Here is a 19,524-nt window from a genome sequence, read left to right on the forward strand (position 1 = left end):
TGTTTTCAGTATTATTTCACCATCCTTTCACCCCTGTTTCAAGAACGGGAGCCCTTTTCAACCGTTAGCGGAAGAATCCTTCTTTGGAGATGAGATCTTTTTCTGGGGTGGCAGGTGCAGGGCCTCTGTCAGTCCTGGGTTTGTTGGACTAGCGCCAGACATGAGAAGTGCGCCTTTGTGGGACAGGTGAATAGTGCGGATCCTGTTTCAGTCTAAAGACTGAAACAGGATCCGCACTTTTCACCGTTCCTTTCAGAATCATTTGATTCATCAGCTAGGAATGGCGATTGCTTCACCAGACCAATCGAAGGCTAGGCCAAACTAACTCGATCTTTCCAAGAGGTGTGTGGCCCAACTTTTGAAAGAACCGCTAAGTGGAGAACTATTTGGTATTTTTCCGAAGCACTTTTCACCGTAATTGTCATAAGGTTGGTCTCTGCATCCTTAAGCATACCAGAGTCTTCACAGACGAAACAGGCTGAGGCCCAGTAATCTTGGCATTTCCAATAGTTGGTCCTAGAGACTACCAAGAAAGTGTTCTTTTAAGTATTATTCCGTTGTGGTTTCAGCATTATTTTCAGAACCGGAGCAAAGTTCTCGCCTTAGCATAAGAATCCTGCCTGGTAGTTGAGATTTCTGGGTGGGGTGTAAGTGCCGGCCTTCTGTCAGCCCTGCCTTTGATTTGTTTACCTCCAGAGTTGGAAAGTGCATATTTGCCTGAGATGGGAAAAGTGTGGATGGCGCTTCAGATTTCATCCTGACACTTTGAAATGACCAGGGTGTTGGTAATTATTTGCCATTTCCATGGCGTTTGGCACCGTAATAGTCATGAGGTCGGTCTCTGCATCCTGAAGACTATGATGCTTTTTGCAGAGAAACCTCTGCTGAGGCCCAGGTAACTTGCTATTTCCCATAGCTGGCACAGGAGCCTTGGAAGATTGGATAGTTTTCAGTATTATTTCACCATCGTTTCACCACTGTTTCAAGAACGGGAGCCCTTTTCAACCGTTAGCGGAAGAATCCTTCTTTGGAGATGAGATATTTTTTGGGGTGGCAAGTGCAGGTCCTCTGTCAGTCCTGGGTTTGTTGGACTAGCGCCAGACATGAGAAGTGCGCCTTTGTGGGACAGGTGAATAGTGCGGATCGTGTTTCAGTCTAAAGACTGAAACAGGATCCGCACTTTTCACCGTTCCTTTCAGAATCATTTGATTCATCAGCTAGGAATGGCGATTGCTTCACCAGACCAATCGAAGGCTAGGCCAAAGTAACTCGATCTTTCCAAGAGGTGTGTGGCCCAACTTTTGAAAGAACCGCTAAGTGGAGAACTATTTGGTATTTTTCCGAAGCACTTTTCACCGTGATTGTCATAAGGTTGGTCTCTGCATCCTTAAGCATACCAGAGTCTTCACAGACGAAACAGGCTGAGGCCCAGTAATCTTGGTATTTCCAATACTTGGTCCTAGAGACTACCAAGAAAGTGTTATTTTAAGTATTATTCCGTTGTGGTTTCAGCATTATTTTCAGGACCCCAGCAGGGTTCTCGCATTAGCATAAGAATCCTGCCTGGTAGTTGAGATTTCTGGGTGGGGTGTAAGTGCAGGGCTTCTGTCAGCCCTGCCTTTGATTTGTTTACCTCCAGAGTTGGAAAGTGCATATTTGCGTGAGATGGGAAAAGTGTGGATTGCGCTTCAGATTTCATCCTGACACTTTGAAATGACCAGTGTGTTGGTAATTATTTGCCATTTCCATGGCGTTTGGCACCGTAATAGTCATGAGGTCGGTCTCTGCATCCTGAAGCCTATGATGCTTTTTGCAGAGAAACCTCTGCTGAGGCCCAGGTAACTTGCTATTTCCCATAGCTGGCACAGGAGCCTTGGAAGATAGGATTGTTTTCAGTATTATTTCACCATCCTTTCACCACTGTTTCAAGAACGGGAGCCCTTTTCAACCGTTAGTGGAAGAATTCTTCTTTGGAGATGAGATATTTTTCTGGGGTGGCAAGTGCAGGGCCTCTGTCAGTCCTGGGTTTGTTGGACTAGCGCCAGACATGAGAAGTGTGCCTTTGTGGGACAGGTGAATAGTGCGGATCCTGTTTCAGTCTAAAGACTGAAACAGGATCCGCACTTTTCACTGTTGTTTCAGAATCATTTGATTCATCATCTAGGAATGGCGATTGCTTCACTAGACCAATCGAAGGCTAGTCTAAAGTAACTCGATGTTCCCAAGAGGTGTGTGGCCCAACTTTTGAAAGAACCGCTAAGTGGAGAACTATTTGGTATTTTTCCGAAGCACTTTTCACCGTAATTCTCATAAGGTTGGTCTCTGCATCCTTAAGCATACCAGAGTCTTCACAGAGGAAACAGGCTGAGGCCCAGTAATCTTGGCATTTCCAATACTTGGTCCTAGACACTACCAAGAAAGTGTTCTTTTAAGTATTATTCCGTTGTGGTTTCAGCATTATTTTCAGGACCCCAGCAGGGTTCTCGCATTAGCATAAGAATCCTGCCTGGTAGTTGAGATTTCTGGGTGGGGTGTAAGTGCAGGGCTTCTGTCAGCCCTGCCTTTGATTTGTTTACCTCCAGAGTTGGAAAGTGCATATTTGCGTGAGATGGGAAAAGTGTGGATCGCGCTTCAGATTTCATCCTGACACTTTGAAATGACCAGTGTGTTGGTAATTATTTGCCATTTCCATGGCGTTTGGCACCGTAATAGTCATGAGGTCGGTCTCTGCATCCTGAAGCCTATGATGCTTTTTGCAGAGAACCCTCTGCTGAGGCCCAGGTAACTTGCTATTTCCCATAGCTGGCACAGGAGCCTTGGAAGATAGGATTGTTTTCAGTATTTTTTCACCATCCTTTCACCCCTGTTTCAAGAACGGGAGCCCTTTCCAACCGTTAGTGGAAGAATCCTTCTTTGGAGATGAGATCTTTTTCTGGGGTGGCAGGTGCAGGGCCTCTGTCAGTCCTGGGTTTGTTGGACTAGCGCCAGACATGAGAAGTGGGCCTTGTGGGACAGGTGAATAGTGCGGATCCTGTTTCAGTCTAAAGACTGAAACAGGATCCGCACTTTTCACCGTTCCTTTCAGAATCATTTGATTCATCAGCTAGGAATGGAGATTGCTTCACCAGACCATTCGAAGGCTAGGCCAAACTAACTCGATCTTTCCAAGAGGTGTGTGGCCCAACTTTTGAAAGAACCGCTAAGTGGAGAACTATTTGGTATTTTTCCGAAGCACTTTTCACCGTAATTGTCATAAGGTTGGTCTCTGCATCCTTAAGCATACCAGAGTCTTCACAGACGAAACAGGCTGAGGCCCAGTAATCTTGGCATTTCCAATAGTTGGTCCTAGAGACTACCAAGAAAGTGTTATTTTAAGTATTATTCCGTTGTGGTTTCAGCATTATTTTCAGGACCCCAGCAGGGTTCTCGCATTAGCATAAGAATCCTGCCTGGTAGTTGAGATTTCTGGGTGGGGTGTAAGTGCGGGGCTTCTGTCAGCCCTGCCTTTGATTTGTTTACCTCCAGAGTTGAAAGTGCATATTTGCCTGAGATGGGAAAAGTGTGGATCGCGCTTCAGATTTCATCCTGACACTTTGAAATGACCAGGGTGTTGGTAATTATTTGCCATTTCCATGGCGTTTGGCACCGTAATAGTCATGAGGTCGGTCTCTGCATCCTGAAGCCTATGATGCATCTTGCAGAGAAACCTCTGCTGAGGCCCAGGTAACTTGCTATTTCCCATAGCTGGCACAGGAGCCTTGGAAGATCGGATAGTTTTCAGTATTATTTCACCATCCTTTCACCACTGTTTCAAGAACGGGAGCACTTTTCAACCGTTAGCGGAAGAATCCTTCTTTGGAGATGAGATATTTTTTGGGGTGGCATGTGCAGGGCCTCTGTCAGTCCTGGGTTTGTTGGACTACCGTCAGACATGAGAAGTGCGCCTTTGTGGGACAGGTGAATAGTGCGGATCCTGTTTCAGTCTAAAGACTGAAACAGGATCCGCACTTTTCACCGTTCCTTTCAGAATCATTTGATTCATCAGCTAGGAATGGCGATTGCTTCACCAGACCAATCGAAGGCTAGGCCAGACTAACTCGATCTTTCCAAGAGGTGTGTGGCCCAACTTTGGAAAGAACCGCTAAGTGGAGAACTCTTTGGTATTTTTCCGAAGCACTTTTCACCGTAATTGTCATAAGGTTGGTCTCTGCATCCTTAAGCATACCAGAGTCTTCACAGACGAAACAGGCTGAGGCCCAGTAATCTTGGCATTTCCAATACTTGGTCCTAGACACTACCAAGAAAGTGTTCTTTTAAGTATTATTCCGTTGTGGTTTCAGCATTATATTCAGGACCCCAGCAGGGTTCTCGCATTAGCATAAGAATCCTGCCTGGTAGTTGAGATTTCTGGGTGGGGTGTAAGTGCAGGGCTTCTGTCAGCCCTGCCTTTGATTTGTTTACCTCCAGAGTTGGAAAGTGCATATTTGCCTGAGATGGGAAAAGTGTGGATCGCGCTTCAGATTTCATCCTGACACTTTGAAATGACCAGTGTGTTGGTAATTTTTTGCCATTTGCATGGCGTTTGGCACCGTAATAGTCATGAGGTCGGTCTCTGCATCCTGAAGCCTATGATGCTTTTTGCAGAGAAACCTCTGCTGAGTCCCAGGTAACTTGCTATTTCCCATAGCTGGCACAGGAGCCTTGGAAGATAGGATGGTTTTCAGTATTATTTCACCATTTTTTCACCACTGTTTCAAGAACGGGAGCCCTTTTCAACCGTTAGTGGAAGAATCCTTCTTTGGAGATGAGATATTTTTCTGGGGTGGCAAGTGCAGGGCCTCTGTCAGTCCTGGGTTTGTTGGACTAGCGCCAGACATGAGAAGTGCGCCTTTGTGGGACAGGTGAATAGTGCGGATCCTGTTTCAGTCTAAAGACTGAAACAGGATCCGCACTTTTCACCGTTCCTTTCAGAATCATTTGATTCATCAGCTAGGAATGGCGATTGCTTCACCAGACCAATCGAAGGCTAGGCCAAAGTAACTCGATGTTTCCAAGAGGTGTGTGGCCCAACTTTTGAAAGAACCGCTAAGTGGAGAACTATTTGGTATTTTTCCGAAGCACTTTTCACCGTAATTGTCATAAGGTTGGTCTCTGCATCCTTAAGCATACCAGAGTCTTCACAGACGAAACAGGCTGAGGCCCAGTAATCTTGGCATTTCCAATAGTTGGTCCTAGAGACTACCAAGAAAGTGTTCTTTTAAGTATTATTCCGTTGTGGTTTCAGCATTATTTTCAGGACCCCAGCAGGGTTCTCGCATTAGCATAAGAATCCTGCCTGGTAGTTGAGATTTCTGGGTGGGGTGTAAGTGCGGGGCTTCTGTCAGCCCTGCCTTTGATTTGTTTACCTCCAGAGTTGGAAAGTGCATATTTGCCTGAGATGGGAAAAGTGTGGATCTCGCTTCAGATTTCATCCTGACACTTTGAAATGACCACGGTGTTGGTAATTATTTGCCATTTCCATGGCGTTTGGCACCGTAATAGTCATGAGGTCGGTCTCTGCATCCTGAAGCCTATGATGCTTTTTGCAGAGAAACCTCTGCTGAGGCCCAGGTAACTTGCTATTTCCCATAGCTGGCACAGGAGCCTTGGAAGATAGGATTGTTTTCAGTATTATTTCACCATCCTTTCACCCCTGTTTCAAGAACGGGAGCCCTTTTCAACCGTTAGCGGAAGAATCCTTCTTTGGAGATGAGATCTTTTTCTGGGGTGGCAGGTGCAGGGCCTCTGTCAGTCCTGGGTTTGTTGGACTAGCGCCAGACATGAGAAGTGCGCCTTTGTGGGACAGGTGAATAGTGCGGATCCTGTTTCAGTCTAAAGACTGAAACAGGATCCGCACTTTTCACCGTTCCTTTCAGAATCATTTGATTCATCAGCTAGGAATGGCGATTGCTTCACCAGACCAATCGAAGGCTAGGCCAAACTAACTCGATCTTTCCAAGAGGTGTGTGGCCCAACTTTTGAAAGAACCGCTAAGTGGAGAACTATTTGGTATTTTTCCGAAGCACTTTTCACCGTAATTGTCATAAGGTTGGTCTCTGCATCCTTAAGCATACCAGAGTCTTCACAGACGAAACAGGCTGAGGCCCAGTAATCTTGGCATTTCCAATAGTTGGTCCTAGAGACTACCAAGAAAGTGTTCTTTTAAGTATTATTCCGTTGTGGTTTCAGCATTATTTTCAGAACCGGAGCAAAGTTCTCGCCTTAGCATAAGAATCCTGCCTGGTAGTTGAGATTTCTGGGTGGGGTGTAAGTGCCGGCCTTCTGTCAGCCCTGCCTTTGATTTGTTTACCTCCAGAGTTGGAAAGTGCATATTTGCCTGAGATGGGAAAAGTGTGGATGGCGCTTCAGATTTCATCCTGACACTTTGAAATGACCAGGGTGTTGGTAATTATTTGCCATTTCCATGGCGTTTGGCACCGTAATAGTCATGAGGTCGGTCTCTGCATCCTGAAGACTATGATGCTTTTTGCAGAGAAACCTCTGCTGAGGCCCAGGTAACTTGCTATTTCCCATAGCTGGCACAGGAGCCTTGGAAGATTGGATAGTTTTCAGTATTATTTCACCATCGTTTCACCACTGTTTCAAGAACGGGAGCCCTTTTCAACCGTTAGCGGAAGAATCCTTCTTTGGAGATGAGATATTTTTTGGGGTGGCAAGTGCAGGTCCTCTGTCAGTCCTGGGTTTGTTGGACTAGCGCCAGACATGAGAAGTGCGCCTTTGTGGGACAGGTGAATAGTGCGGATCGTGTTTCAGTCTAAAGACTGAAACAGGATCCGCACTTTTCACCGTTCCTTTCAGAATCATTTGATTCATCAGCTAGGAATGGCGATTGCTTCACCAGACCAATCGAAGGCTAGGCCAAAGTAACTCGATCTTTCCAAGAGGTGTGTGGCCCAACTTTTGAAAGAACCGCTAAGTGGAGAACTATTTGGTATTTTTCCGAAGCACTTTTCACCGTGATTGTCATAAGGTTGGTCTCTGCATCCTTAAGCATACCAGAGTCTTCACAGACGAAACAGGCTGAGGCCCAGTAATCTTGGTATTTCCAATACTTGGTCCTAGAGACTACCAAGAAAGTGTTATTTTAAGTATTATTCCGTTGTGGTTTCAGCATTATTTTCAGGACCCCAGCAGGGTTCTCGCATTAGCATAAGAATCCTGCCTGGTAGTTGAGATTTCTGGGTGGGGTGTAAGTGCAGGGCTTCTGTCAGCCCTGCCTTTGATTTGTTTACCTCCAGAGTTGGAAAGTGCATATTTGCGTGAGATGGGAAAAGTGTGGATCGCGCTTCAGATTTCATCCTGACACTTTGAAATGACCAGTGTGTTGGTAATTATTTGCCATTTCCATGGCGTTTGGCACCGTAATAGTCATGAGGTCGGTCTCTGCATCCTGAAGCCTATGATGCTTTTTGCAGAGAAACCTCTGCTGAGGCCCAGGTAACTTGCTATTTCCCATAGCTGGCACAGGAGCCTTGGAAGATAGGATTGTTTTCAGTATTATTTCACCATCCTTTCACCACTGTTTCAAGAACGGGAGCCCTTTTCAACCGTTAGTGGAAGAATTCTTCTTTGGAGATGAGATATTTTTCTGGGGTGGCAAGTGCAGGGCCTCTGTCAGTCCTGGGTTTGTTGGACTAGCGCCAGACATGAGAAGTGTGCCTTTGTGGGACAGGTGAATAGTGCGGATCCTGTTTCAGTCTAAAGACTGAAACAGGATCCGCACTTTTCACTGTTGTTTCAGAATCATTTGATTCATCATCTAGGAATGGCGATTGCTTCACTAGACCAATCGAAGGCTAGTCTAAAGTAACTCGATGTTCCCAAGAGGTGTGTGGCCCAACTTTTGAAAGAACCGCTAAGTGGAGAACTATTTGGTATTTTTCCGAAGCACTTTTCACCGTAATTCTCATAAGGTTGGTCTCTGCATCCTTAAGCATACCAGAGTCTTCACAGAGGAAACAGGCTGAGGCCCAGTAATCTTGGCATTTCCAATACTTGGTCCTAGACACTACCAAGAAAGTGTTCTTTTAAGTATTATTCCGTTGTGGTTTCAGCATTATTTTCAGGACCCCAGCAGGGTTCTCGCATTAGCATAAGAATCCTGCCTGGTAGTTGAGATTTCTGGGTGGGGTGTAAGTGCGGGGCTTCTGTCAGCCCTGCCTTTGATTTGTTTACCTCCAGAGTTGGAAAGTGCATATTTGCGTGAGATGGGAAAAGTGTGGATCGCGCTTCAGATTTCATCCTGACACTTTGAAATGACCAGTGTGTTGGTAATTATTTGCCATTTCCATGGCGTTTGGCACCGTAATAGTCATGAGGTCGGTCTCTGCATCCTGAAGCCTATGATGCTTTTTGCAGAGAACCCTCTGCTGAGGCCCAGGTAACTTGCTATTTCCCATAGCTGGCACAGGAGCCTTGGAAGATAGGATTGTTTTCAGTATTTTTTCACCATCCTTTCACCCCTGTTTCAAGAACGGGAGCCCTTTCCAACCGTTAGTGGAAGAATCCTTCTTTGGAGATGAGATCTTTTTCTGGGGTGGCAGGTGCAGGGCCTCTGTCAGTCCTGGGTTTGTTGGACTAGCGCCAGACATGAGAAGTGGGCCTTGTGGGACAGGTGAATAGTGCGGATCCTGTTTCAGTCTAAAGACTGAAACAGGATCCGCACTTTTCACCGTTCCTTTCAGAATCATTTGATTCATCAGCTAGGAATGGAGATTGCTTCACCAGACCATTCGAAGGCTAGGCCAAACTAACTCGATCTTTCCAAGAGGTGTGTGGCCCAACTTTTGAAAGAACCGCTAAGTGGAGAACTATTTGGTATTTTTCCGAAGCACTTTTCACCGTAATTGTCATAAGGTTGGTCTCTGCATCCTTAAGCATACCAGAGTCTTCACAGACGAAACAGGCTGAGGCCCAGTAATCTTGGCATTTCCAATAGTTGGTCCTAGAGACTACCAAGAAAGTGTTATTTTAAGTATTATTCCGTTGTGGTTTCAGCATTATTTTCAGGACCCCAGCAGGGTTCTCGCATTAGCATAAGAATCCTGCCTGGTAGTTGAGATTTCTGGGTGGGGTGTAAGTGCAGGGCTTCTGTCAGCCCTGCCTTTGATTTGTTTACCTCCAGAGTTGAAAGTGCATATTTGCCTGAGATGGGAAAAGTGTGGATCGCGCTTCAGATTTCATCCTGACACTTTGAAATGACCAGGGTGTTGGTAATTATTTGCCATTTCCATGGCGTTTGGCACCGTAATAGTCATGAGGTCGGTCTCTGCATCCTGAAGCCTATGATGCATCTTGCAGAGAAACCTCTGCTGAGGCCCAGGTAACTTGCTATTTCCCATAGCTGGCACAGGAGCCTTGGAAGATCGGATAGTTTTCAGTATTATTTCACCATCCTTTCACCACTGTTTCAAGAACGGGAGCACTTTTCAACCGTTAGCGGAAGAATCCTTCTTTGGAGATGAGATATTTTTTGGGGTGGCATGTGCAGGGCCTCTGTCAGTCCTGGGTTTGTTGGACTACCGTCAGACATGAGAAGTGCGCCTTTGTGGGACAGGTGAATAGTGCGGATCCTGTTTCAGTCTAAAGACTGAAACAGGATCCGCACTTTTCACCGTTCCTTTCAGAATCATTTGATTCATCAGCTAGGAATGGCGATTGCTTCACCAGACCAATCGAAGGCTAGGCCAGACTAACTCGATCTTTCCAAGAGGTGTGTGGCCCAACTTTTGAAAGAACCGCTAAGTGAAGAACTATTTGGTATTTTTCCGAAGCACTTTTCACCATGATTGTCATAAGGTTGGTCTCTGCATCCTTAAGCATACCAGAGTCTTCACAGACAAAACAGGCTGAGGCCCAGTAATCTTGGCATTTCCAATACTTGGTCCTAGACACTACCAAGAAAGTGTTCTTTTAAGTATTATTCCGTTGTGGTTTCAGCATTATTTTCAGGACCCCAGCAGGGTTCTCGCATTAGCATAAGAATCCTGCCTGGTAGTTGAGATTTGTGGGTGGGGTGTAAGTGCAGGGCTTCTGTCAGCCCTGCCTTTGATTTGTTTACCTCCAGAGTTGGAAAGTGCATATTTGCGTGAGATGGGAAAAGTGTGGATCCCGCTTCAGATTTCATCCTGACACTTTGAAATGACCAGTGTGTTGGTAATTATTTGCCATTTCCATGGCGTTTGGCACCGTAATAATCATGAGGTCGGTCTCTGCATCGTGAAGCCTATGATGCTTTTTGCAGAGAACCCTCTGCTGAGGCCCAGGTAACTTGCTATTTCCCATAGCTGGCACAGGAGCCTTGGAAGATAGGATTGTTTTCAGTATTTTTTCACCATCCTTTCACCCCTGTTTCAAGAACGGGAGCCCTTTTCAACCGTTAGTGGAAGAATCCTTCTTTGGAGATGAGATCTTTTTCTGGGGTGGCAGTTGCAGGGCCTCTGTCAGTCCTGGGTTTGTTGGACTAGCGCCAGACATGAGAAGTGCGCCTTTGTGGGACAGGTGAATAGTGCGGATCCTGTTTCAGTCTAAAGACTGAAACAGGATCCGCAGTTTTCACCGTTCCTTTCAGAATCATTTGATTCATCAGCTAGGAATGGCGATTGCTTCACCAGACCAATCGAAGGCTAGGCCAAACTAACTCGATCTTTCCAAGAGGTGTGTGGCCCAACTTTTGAAAGAACCGCTAAGTGGAGAACTATTTGGTATTTTTCCGAAGCACTTTTCACCGTAATTGTCATAAGGTTGGTCTCTGCATCCTTAAGCATACCAGAGTCTTCACAGACGAAACAGGCTGAGGCCCAGTAATCTTGGCATTTCCAATACTTGGTCCTAGAGACTACCAAGAAAGTGTTATTTTAAGTATTATTCCGTTGTGGTTTCAGCATTATTTCCAGGACCCCAGCAGGGTTCTCGCAGTAGCATAAGAATCCTGCTTGGTACTTGAGATTTCTGCGTGGGGTGTAAGCGAGGGGCTCCTGTAGGCCCTGCCTTTGATTTGTTTACCTCCAGAGTTGGAAAGTGCATATTTGCGTGAGATGGGCAAAGTGTGGATCATGCTTCAGATTTCATCCTGACACTTTGAAATGACCAGTGTGTTGGTAATTATTTGCCATTTCCATGGCGTTTGGCACCGTAATAGTCATGAGGTCGGTCTCTGCATCCTGAAGCCTATGATGCTTTTTGCAGAGAAACCTCTGCTGAGGCCCAGGTAACTTGCTATTTCCCATAGCTGGCACAGGAGCCTTGGAAGATAGGATTGTTTTCAGTATTATTTCACCATCCTTTCACCCCTGTTTCAAGAACGGGAGCCCTTTTCAACCGTTAGTGGAAGAATCCTTCTTTGGAGATGAGATCTTTTTCTGGGGTGGCAGGTGCAGGGCCTCTGTCAGTCCTGGGTTTGTTGGACTACCGCCAGACATGAGAAGTGCGCCTTTGTGGGACAGGTGAATAGTGCGGATCCTGTTTCAGTCTAAAGGCTGAAACAGGATCCGCACTTTTCACCGTTCCTTTCAGAATCATTTGATTCATCAGCTAGGAATGGCGATTGCTTCACCAGACCAATCGAAGGCTAGGCAAAACTAACTCGATCTTTCCAAGAGGTGTGTGGCCCAACTTTGGAAAGAACCGCTAAGTGGAGAACTCTTTGGTATTTTTCCGAAGCACTTTTCACCGTAATTGTCATAAGGTTGGTCTCTGCATCCTTAAGCATACCAGAGTCTTCACAGAGGAAACAGGCTGAGGCCCAGTAATCTTGGCATTTCCAATACTTGGTCCTAGACACTACCAAGAAAGTGTTCTTTTAAGTATTATTCCGTTGTGGTTTCAGCATTATATTCAGGACCCCAGCAGGGTTCTCGCATTAGCATAAGAATCCTGCCTGGTAGTTGAGATTTCTGGGTGGGGTGTAAGTGCAGGGCTTCTGTCAGCCCTGCCTTTGATTTGTTTACCTCCAGAGTTGGAAAGTGCATATTTGCCTGAGATGGGAAAAGTGTGGATCGTGCTTCAGATTTCATCCTGACACTTTGAAATGACCAGTGTGTTGGTAATTATTTGCCATTTGCATGGCGTTTGGCACCGTAATAGTCATGAGGTCGGTCTCTACATCCTGAAGCCTATGATGCTTTTTGCAGAGAAACCTCTGCTGAGTCCCAGGTAACTTGCTATTTCCCATAGCTGGCACAGGAGCCTTGGAAGATAGGATGGTTTTCAGTATTATTTCACCATTTTTTCACCACTGTTTCAAGAACGGGAGCCCTTTTCAACCGTTAGTGGAAGAATCCTTCTTTGGAGATGAGATATTTTTCTGGGGTGGCAAGTGCAGGGCCTCTGTCAGTCCTGGGTTTGTTGGACTAGCGCCAGACATGAGAAGTGCGCCTTTGTGGGACAGGTGAATAGTGCGGATCCTGTTTCAGTCTAAAGACTGAAACAGGATCCGCACTTTTCACCGTTCCTTTCAGAATCATTTGATTCATCAGCTAGGAATGGCGATTGCTTCAACAGACCAATCGAAGGCTAGGCCAAAGTAACTCGATGTTTCCAAGAGGTGTGTGGCCCAACTTTTGAAGGAACCGCTAAGTGGAGAACTATTTGGTATTATTCCGAATCACTTTTCACCGTAATTGTCATAAGGTTGGTCTCTGCATCCTTAAGCTACCGGAGTCTTCACAGACGAAACAGGCTGAGGCCCAGTAATCTTGGCATTTCCAATAGTTGGTCCTAAAGACTACCAAGAAAGTGTTCTTTTAAGTATTATTCCGTTGTGGTTTCAGCATTATTTTCAGAACCGGAGCAGGGTTCTCGCATTAGCATAAGAATCCTGCCTGGTAGTTGAGATTTCTGGGTGGGGTGTAAGTGCGGGGCTTCTGTCAGCCCTGCCTTTGATTTGTTTACCTCCAGAGTTGGAAAGTGCATATTTGCGTGAGATGGGCAAAGTGTGGATCGTGCTTCAGATTTCATCCTGACACTTTGAAATGACCAGTGTGTTGGTAATTATTGCCATTTCCATGGCGTCTGGCACCGTAATAGTCATGAGGTCGGTCTCTGCATCCTGAAGCCTATGATGCTTTTTGCAGAGAAACCTCTGCTGAGGCCCAGGTAACTTGCTATTTCCCATAGCTGGCACAGGAGCCTTGGAAGATAGGATTGTTTTCAGTATTATTTCACCATCTTTTCACCCCTGTTTCAAGAACGGGAGCCCTTTTCAACCGTTAGCGGAAGAATCCTTCTTTGGAGATGAGATATTTTTCTGGGGTGGCAGGTGCAGAGCCTCTGTCAGTCCTGGGTTTGTTGGACTAGCGCCAGACATGAGAAGTGCGCCTTTGTGGGACAGGTGAATAGTGCGGATCCTGTTTCAGTCTAAAGACTGAAACAGGATCCGCACTTTTCACCGTTCCTTTCAGAATCATTTGATTCATCAGCTAGGAATGGCGATTGCTTCACGAGACCAATCGAAGGCTAGGCCAAACTAACTCGATCTTTCCAAGAGGTGTGTGGCCCAACTTTTGAAAGAACCGCTAAGTGGAGAACTATTTGGTATTTTTCCGAAGCACTTTTCACCGTAATTGTCATAAGGTTGGTCTCTGCATCCTTAAGCATACCAGAGTCTTCACAGACGAAACAGGCTGAGGCCCAGTAATCTTGGCATTTCCAATAGTTGGTCCTAGAGACTACCAAGAAAGTGTTCTTTTAAGTATTATTCCGTTGTGGTTTCAGCATTATTTTCAGAACCCGAGCGGGGTTCTCGCATTAGCATAAGAATCCTGTCTGGTAGTTGAGATTTCTGGGTGGGGTGTAAGTGCAGGGCTTCTGTCAGCCCTGCCTTTGATTTGTTTACCTCCAGAGTTGGAAAGTGCATATTTGCGTGAGATGGGCAAAGTGTGGATCGTGCTTCAGAATTTATCCTGACACTTTGAAATGACCAGTGTGTTGGTAATTATTTGCCATTTCCATGGCGTCTGGCACTGTAATAGTCATGACTTCGGTGTCTGCATCCTGAAGCGTATGATGCTTTTTGCAGAGAAACCTCTGCTGAAGCCCAGGTAACTTGCTATTTCCCATAGCTGGCACAGGAGCCTTGGAAGATAGGATTGTTTTCAGTATTATTTCACCATCCTTTCACCCCTGTTTCAAGAACGGGAGCCCTTTTCAACCGTTAGCGGAAGAATCCTTCTTTGGAGATGAGATCTTTTTCTGGGGTGGCAGGTGCAGGGCCTCTGTCAGTCCTGGGTTTGTTGGACTAGCGCCAGACATGAGAAGTGCGCCTTTGTGGGACAGGTGAATAGTGCGGATCCTGTTTCAGTCTAAAGACTGAAACAGGATCCGCACTTTTCACCGTTCCTTTCAGAATCATTTGATTCATCAGCTAGGAATAGCGATTGCTTCACCAGACCAATCGAAGGCTAGGCCAAAGTAACTCGATGTTTCCAAGAGGTGTGTGGCCCAACTTTTGAAAGAACCGCTAAGTGGAGAACTATTTGGTATTTTTCCGAAGCACTTTTCACCGTAATTGTCATAAGGTTGGTCTCTGCATCCTTAAGCATACCAGAGTCTTCACAGACGAAACAGGCTGAGCCCCAGTAATCTTGGCATTTCCAGTACTTGGTCCTAGACACTACCAAGAAAGTGTTCTTTTAAGTATTATTCCATTGTGGTTTCAGCATTATTTTCAGGACCCCAGCAGGGTTCTCGCATTAGCATAAGAATCCTGCCTGGTAGTTGAGATTTCTGGGTGGGGTGTAAGTGCCAGGCTTCTGTCAGCCCTGCCTTTGATTTGTTTACCTCCAGAGTTGGAAAGTGCATATTTGCGTGAGATGGGAAAAGTGTGGATCGCGCTTCAGATTTCATCCTGACACTTTGAAATGACCAGTGTGTTGGTAATTATTTGCCATTTCCATGGCGTTTGGCACCGTAATAGTCATGAGGTCGGTCTCTGCATCCTGAAGCCTATGATGCTTTTTGCAGAGAAACCTCTGCTGAGGCCCAGGTAACTTGCTATTTCCCATAGCTGGTACAGGAGCCTTGGAAGATAGGATGGTTTTCAGTATTATTTCACCATCCTTTCACCACTGTTTCAAGAACGGGAGCCCTTTTCAACCGTTAGCGGAAGAATCCTTCTTTGGAGATGAGATATTTTTCTGGGGTGGCAAGTGCAGGGCCTCTGTCAGTCCTGGGTTTGTTGGACTAGCGCCAGACATGAGAAGTGCGCCTTTGTGGGACAAGTGAATAGTGCGGATCCTGTTTCAGTCTAGAGACTGAAACAGGATCCGCACTTTTCACCGTTCCTTTCAGAATCATTTGATTCATCAGCTAGGATTGGCGATTGCTTCACCAGACCAATCGAAGGCTAGGCCAAAAAACTCGATGTTTCCAAGAGGTGTGTGGCCCAACTTTTGAAAGAACCGCTAAGTGGAGAACTCTTTGGTATTTTTCCGAAGCACTTTTCACCGTAATTGTCATAAGGTTGGTCTCTGCATCCATAAGCATACCAGAGTCTTCACAGACGAAACAGGCTGAGGCCCAGTAATCTTGGCATTTCCAATACTTGGTCCTAGACACTACCAAGAAAGTGTTCTTTTAAGTATTATTCCGTTGTGGTTTCAGCATTATTTTCAGGACCCCAGCAGGGTTCTCGCATTAGCATAAGAATCCTGCCTGGTAGTTGAGATTTCTGGGTGGGGTGTAAGTGCGGGGCTCCTGTAAGCCCTGCCTTTGATTTGTTTACCTCCAGAGTTGGAAAGTGCATATTTGCGTGAGATGGGCAAAGTGTGGATCGTGCTTCACATTTCATCCTGACACTTTGAAATGACCAGTGTGTTGGTAATTATTGCCATTTCCATGGCGTGTGGCACCGTAGTAGTCATGAGGTCGGTCTCTGCATCCTGAAGCCTATGATGCTTTTTGCAGAGAAACCTCTGCTGAGGCCCAGGTAACTTGCTATTTCCCATAGCTGGCACAGGAGCCTTGGAGGATAGGATTGTTTTCAGTATTATTTCACTATCCTTTCACCACTGTTTCAAGAACGGGAGCCCTTTGCAACCGTTAGTGGGAGAATTCTTCTTTGGAGATGAGATATTTTTCTGGGGTGGAAGTGCAGGGCCTCTGTCAGTCCTGGGTTTGTTGGACTAGCGCCAGACATGAGAAGTGCGCCTTTGTGGGACAGGTGAATAGTGCGGATCCTGTTTCAGTCTAAAGACTGAAACAGGATCCGCACTTTTCACCGTTCCTTTCAGAATCATTTGATTCATCAGCTAGGAATGGCGATTGCTTCGCTAGACCAATCGAAGGCTAGTCCAAAGTAACTCGATGGTCCCAAGAGGTGTGTGGCCCAACTTTTGAAAGAACCGCTAAGTGGAGAACTATTTGGTATTTTTCCGAAGCACTTTTCACCGTAATTGTCATAAGGTTGGTCTCTGCATCCTTAAGCATACCAGAGTCTTCACAGACGAAACAGGCTGAGGCCCAGTAATCTTGGCATTTCCAATAGTTGGTCCTAGAGACTACCAAGAAAGTGTTCTTTTAAGTATTATTCCGTTGTGGTTTCAGCATTATTTTCAGGACCCCAGCAGGGTTCTCGCATTAGCATAAGAATCCTGCCTGGTAGTTGAGATTTCTGGGTGGGGTGTAAGTGGGGAGCTTTTGTCAGCCCTGCCTTTGATTTGTTTACCTCCAGAGTTGGAAAGTGCATATTTGCGTGAGATGGGAAAAGTGTGGATCGCGCTTCAGATTTCATCCTGACACTTTGAAATGACCAGTGTGTTGGTAATTATTTGCCATTTCCATGGCGTTTGGCACCGTAATAGTCATGAGGTCGGTCTCTGCATCCTGAAGCCTATGATGCTTTTTGCAGAGAAACCTCTGCTGAGGCCCAGGTAACTTGCTATTTCCCATAGCTGGTACAGGAGCCTTGGAAGATAGGATGGTTTTCAGTATTATTTCACCATCCTTTCACCACTGTTTCAAGAACGGGAGCCCTTTTCAACCGTTAGCGGAAGAATCCTTCTTTGGAGATGAGATATTTTTCTGGGGTGGCAAGTGCAGGGCCTCTGTCAGTCCTGGGTTTGTTGGACTAGCGCCAGACATGAGAAGTGCGCCTTTGTGGGACAGGTGAATAGTGCGGATCCTGTTTCAGTCTAAAGACTGAAACAGGATCCGCACTTTTCACCGTTCCTTTCAGAATCATTTGATTCATCAGCTAGGAATAGCGATTGCTTCACCAGACCAATCGAAGGCTAGGCCAAAGTAACTCGATGTTTCCAAGAGGTGTGTGGCCCAACTTTTGAAAGAACCGCTAAGTGGAGAACTATTTGGTATTTTTCCGAAGCACTTTTCACCGTAATTGTCATAAGGTTGGTCTCTGCATCCTTAAGCATACCAGAGTCTTCACAGACGAAACAGGCTGAGGCCCAGTAATCTTGGTATTTCCAATAGTTGGTCCTAGAGACTACCAAGAAAGTGTTCTTTTAAGTATTATTCCGTTGTGGTTTCAGCATTATTTTCAGGACCCCAGCAGGGTTCTCGCATTAGCATAAGAATCCTGCCTGGTAGTTGAGATTTCTGGGTGGGGTGTAAGTTGGGAGCTTCTGTCAGCCCTGCCTTTGATTTGTTTACCTCCAGAGTTGGAAAGTGCATATTTGCGTGAGATGGGAAAAGTGTGGATCGCGCTTCAGATTTCATCCTGACACTTTGAAATGACCAGTGTGTTGGTAATTATTTGCCATTTCCATGGCGTTTGGCACCGTAATAGTCATGAGGTCGGTCTCTGCATCCTGAAGCCTATGATGCTTTTTGCAGAGAAACCTCTGCTGAGGCCCAGGTAACTTGCTATTTCCCATAGCTGGTACAGGCGCCTTGGAAGATAGGATGGTTTTCAGTATTATTTCACCATCCTTTCACCACTGTTTCAAGAACGGGAGCCCTTTTCAACCGTTAGCGGAAGAATCCTTCTTTGGAGATGAGATATTTTTCTGGGGTGGCAAGTGCAGGGCCTCTGTCAGTCCTGGGTTTGTTGGACTAGCGCCAGACATGAGAAGTGCGCCTATGTGGGACAAGTGAATAGTGCGGATCCTGTTTCAGTCTAGAGACTGAAACAGGACCGCACTTTTCACCGTTCCTTTCAGAATCATTTGATTCATCAGCTAGGATTGGCGATTGCTTCACCAGACCAATCGAAGGCTAGGCCAAAAAACTCGATGTTTCCAAGAGGTGTGTGGCCCAACTTTTGAAAGAACCGCTAAGTGGAGAACTATTTGGTATTTTTCCGAAGCACTTTTCACCGTAATTGTCATAAGGTTGGTCTCTGCATCCATAAGCATACCAGAGTCTTCACAGAGGAAACAGGCTGAGGCCCAGTAATCTTGGCATTTCCAATACTTGGTCCTAGAGACTACCAAGAAAGTGTTCTTTTAAGTATTATTCCGTTGTGGTTTCAGCATTATTTTCAGGACCCCAGCAGGGTTCTCGCATTAGCATAAGAATCCTGCCTGGTAGTTGAGATTTCTGGGTGGGGTGTAAGTGCGGGGCTTCTGTCAGCCCTGCCTTTGATTTGTTTACCTCCAGAGTTGGAAAGTGCATATTTGCGTGAGATGGGCAAAGTGTGGATCGTGCTTCACATTTCATCCTGACACTTTGAAATGACCAGTGTGTTGGTAATTATTGCCATTTCCATGGCGTCTGGCACCGTAATAGTCATGAGGTCGGTGTCTGCATCCTGAAGCCTATGATGCTTTTTGCAGAGAAACCTCTGCTGAGGCCCAGGTAACTTGCTATTTCCCATAGCTGGCACAGGAGCCTTGGAAGATAGGATTGTTTTCAGTATTATTTCACCATCTTTTCACCCCTGTTTCAAGATCGGGAGCCCTTTTCAACCGTTAGCGGAAGAATCCTTCTTTGGAGATGAGATATTTTTCTGGGGTGGCAGGTGCAGGGCCTCTGTCAGTCCTGGGTTTGTTGGACTAGCGCCAGACATGAGAAGTGCGCCTTTGTGGGACAGGTCAATAGTGCGGATCCTGTTTCAGTCTAAAGACTGAAACAGGATCCGCACTTTTCACCGTTCCTTTCAGAATCATTTGATTCATCAGCTAGGAATGGCTATTGCTTCACCAGACCAATCGAAGGCTAGGCCAAAAAACTCGATCTTTCCAAGAGGTGTGTGGCCCAACTTTTGAAAGAACCGCTAAGTGGAGAACTATTTGGTATTTTTCCGAAGCACTTTTCACCGTAATTGTCATAAGGTTGGTCTCTGCATCCTTAAGCATACCAGAGTCTTCACAGACGAAACAGGCTGAGGCCCAGTAATCTTGGCATTTCCAATAGTTGGTCCTAGAGACTACCAAGAAAGTGTTCTTTTAAGTATTATTCCGTTGTGGTTTCAGCATTATTTTCAGGACCCCAGCAGGGTTGTCGCATTAGCATAAGAATCCTGCCTGGTAGTTGAGATTTCTGGGTGGGGTGTAAGTGCCGGGCTGC

This window comes from Lemur catta, chromosome 7 (genome assembly GCF_020740605.2).
Source record: "Lemur catta isolate mLemCat1 chromosome 7, mLemCat1.pri, whole genome shotgun sequence".
In the NCBI taxonomy this organism is placed as follows: domain Eukaryota; kingdom Metazoa; phylum Chordata; class Mammalia; order Primates; family Lemuridae; genus Lemur; species Lemur catta.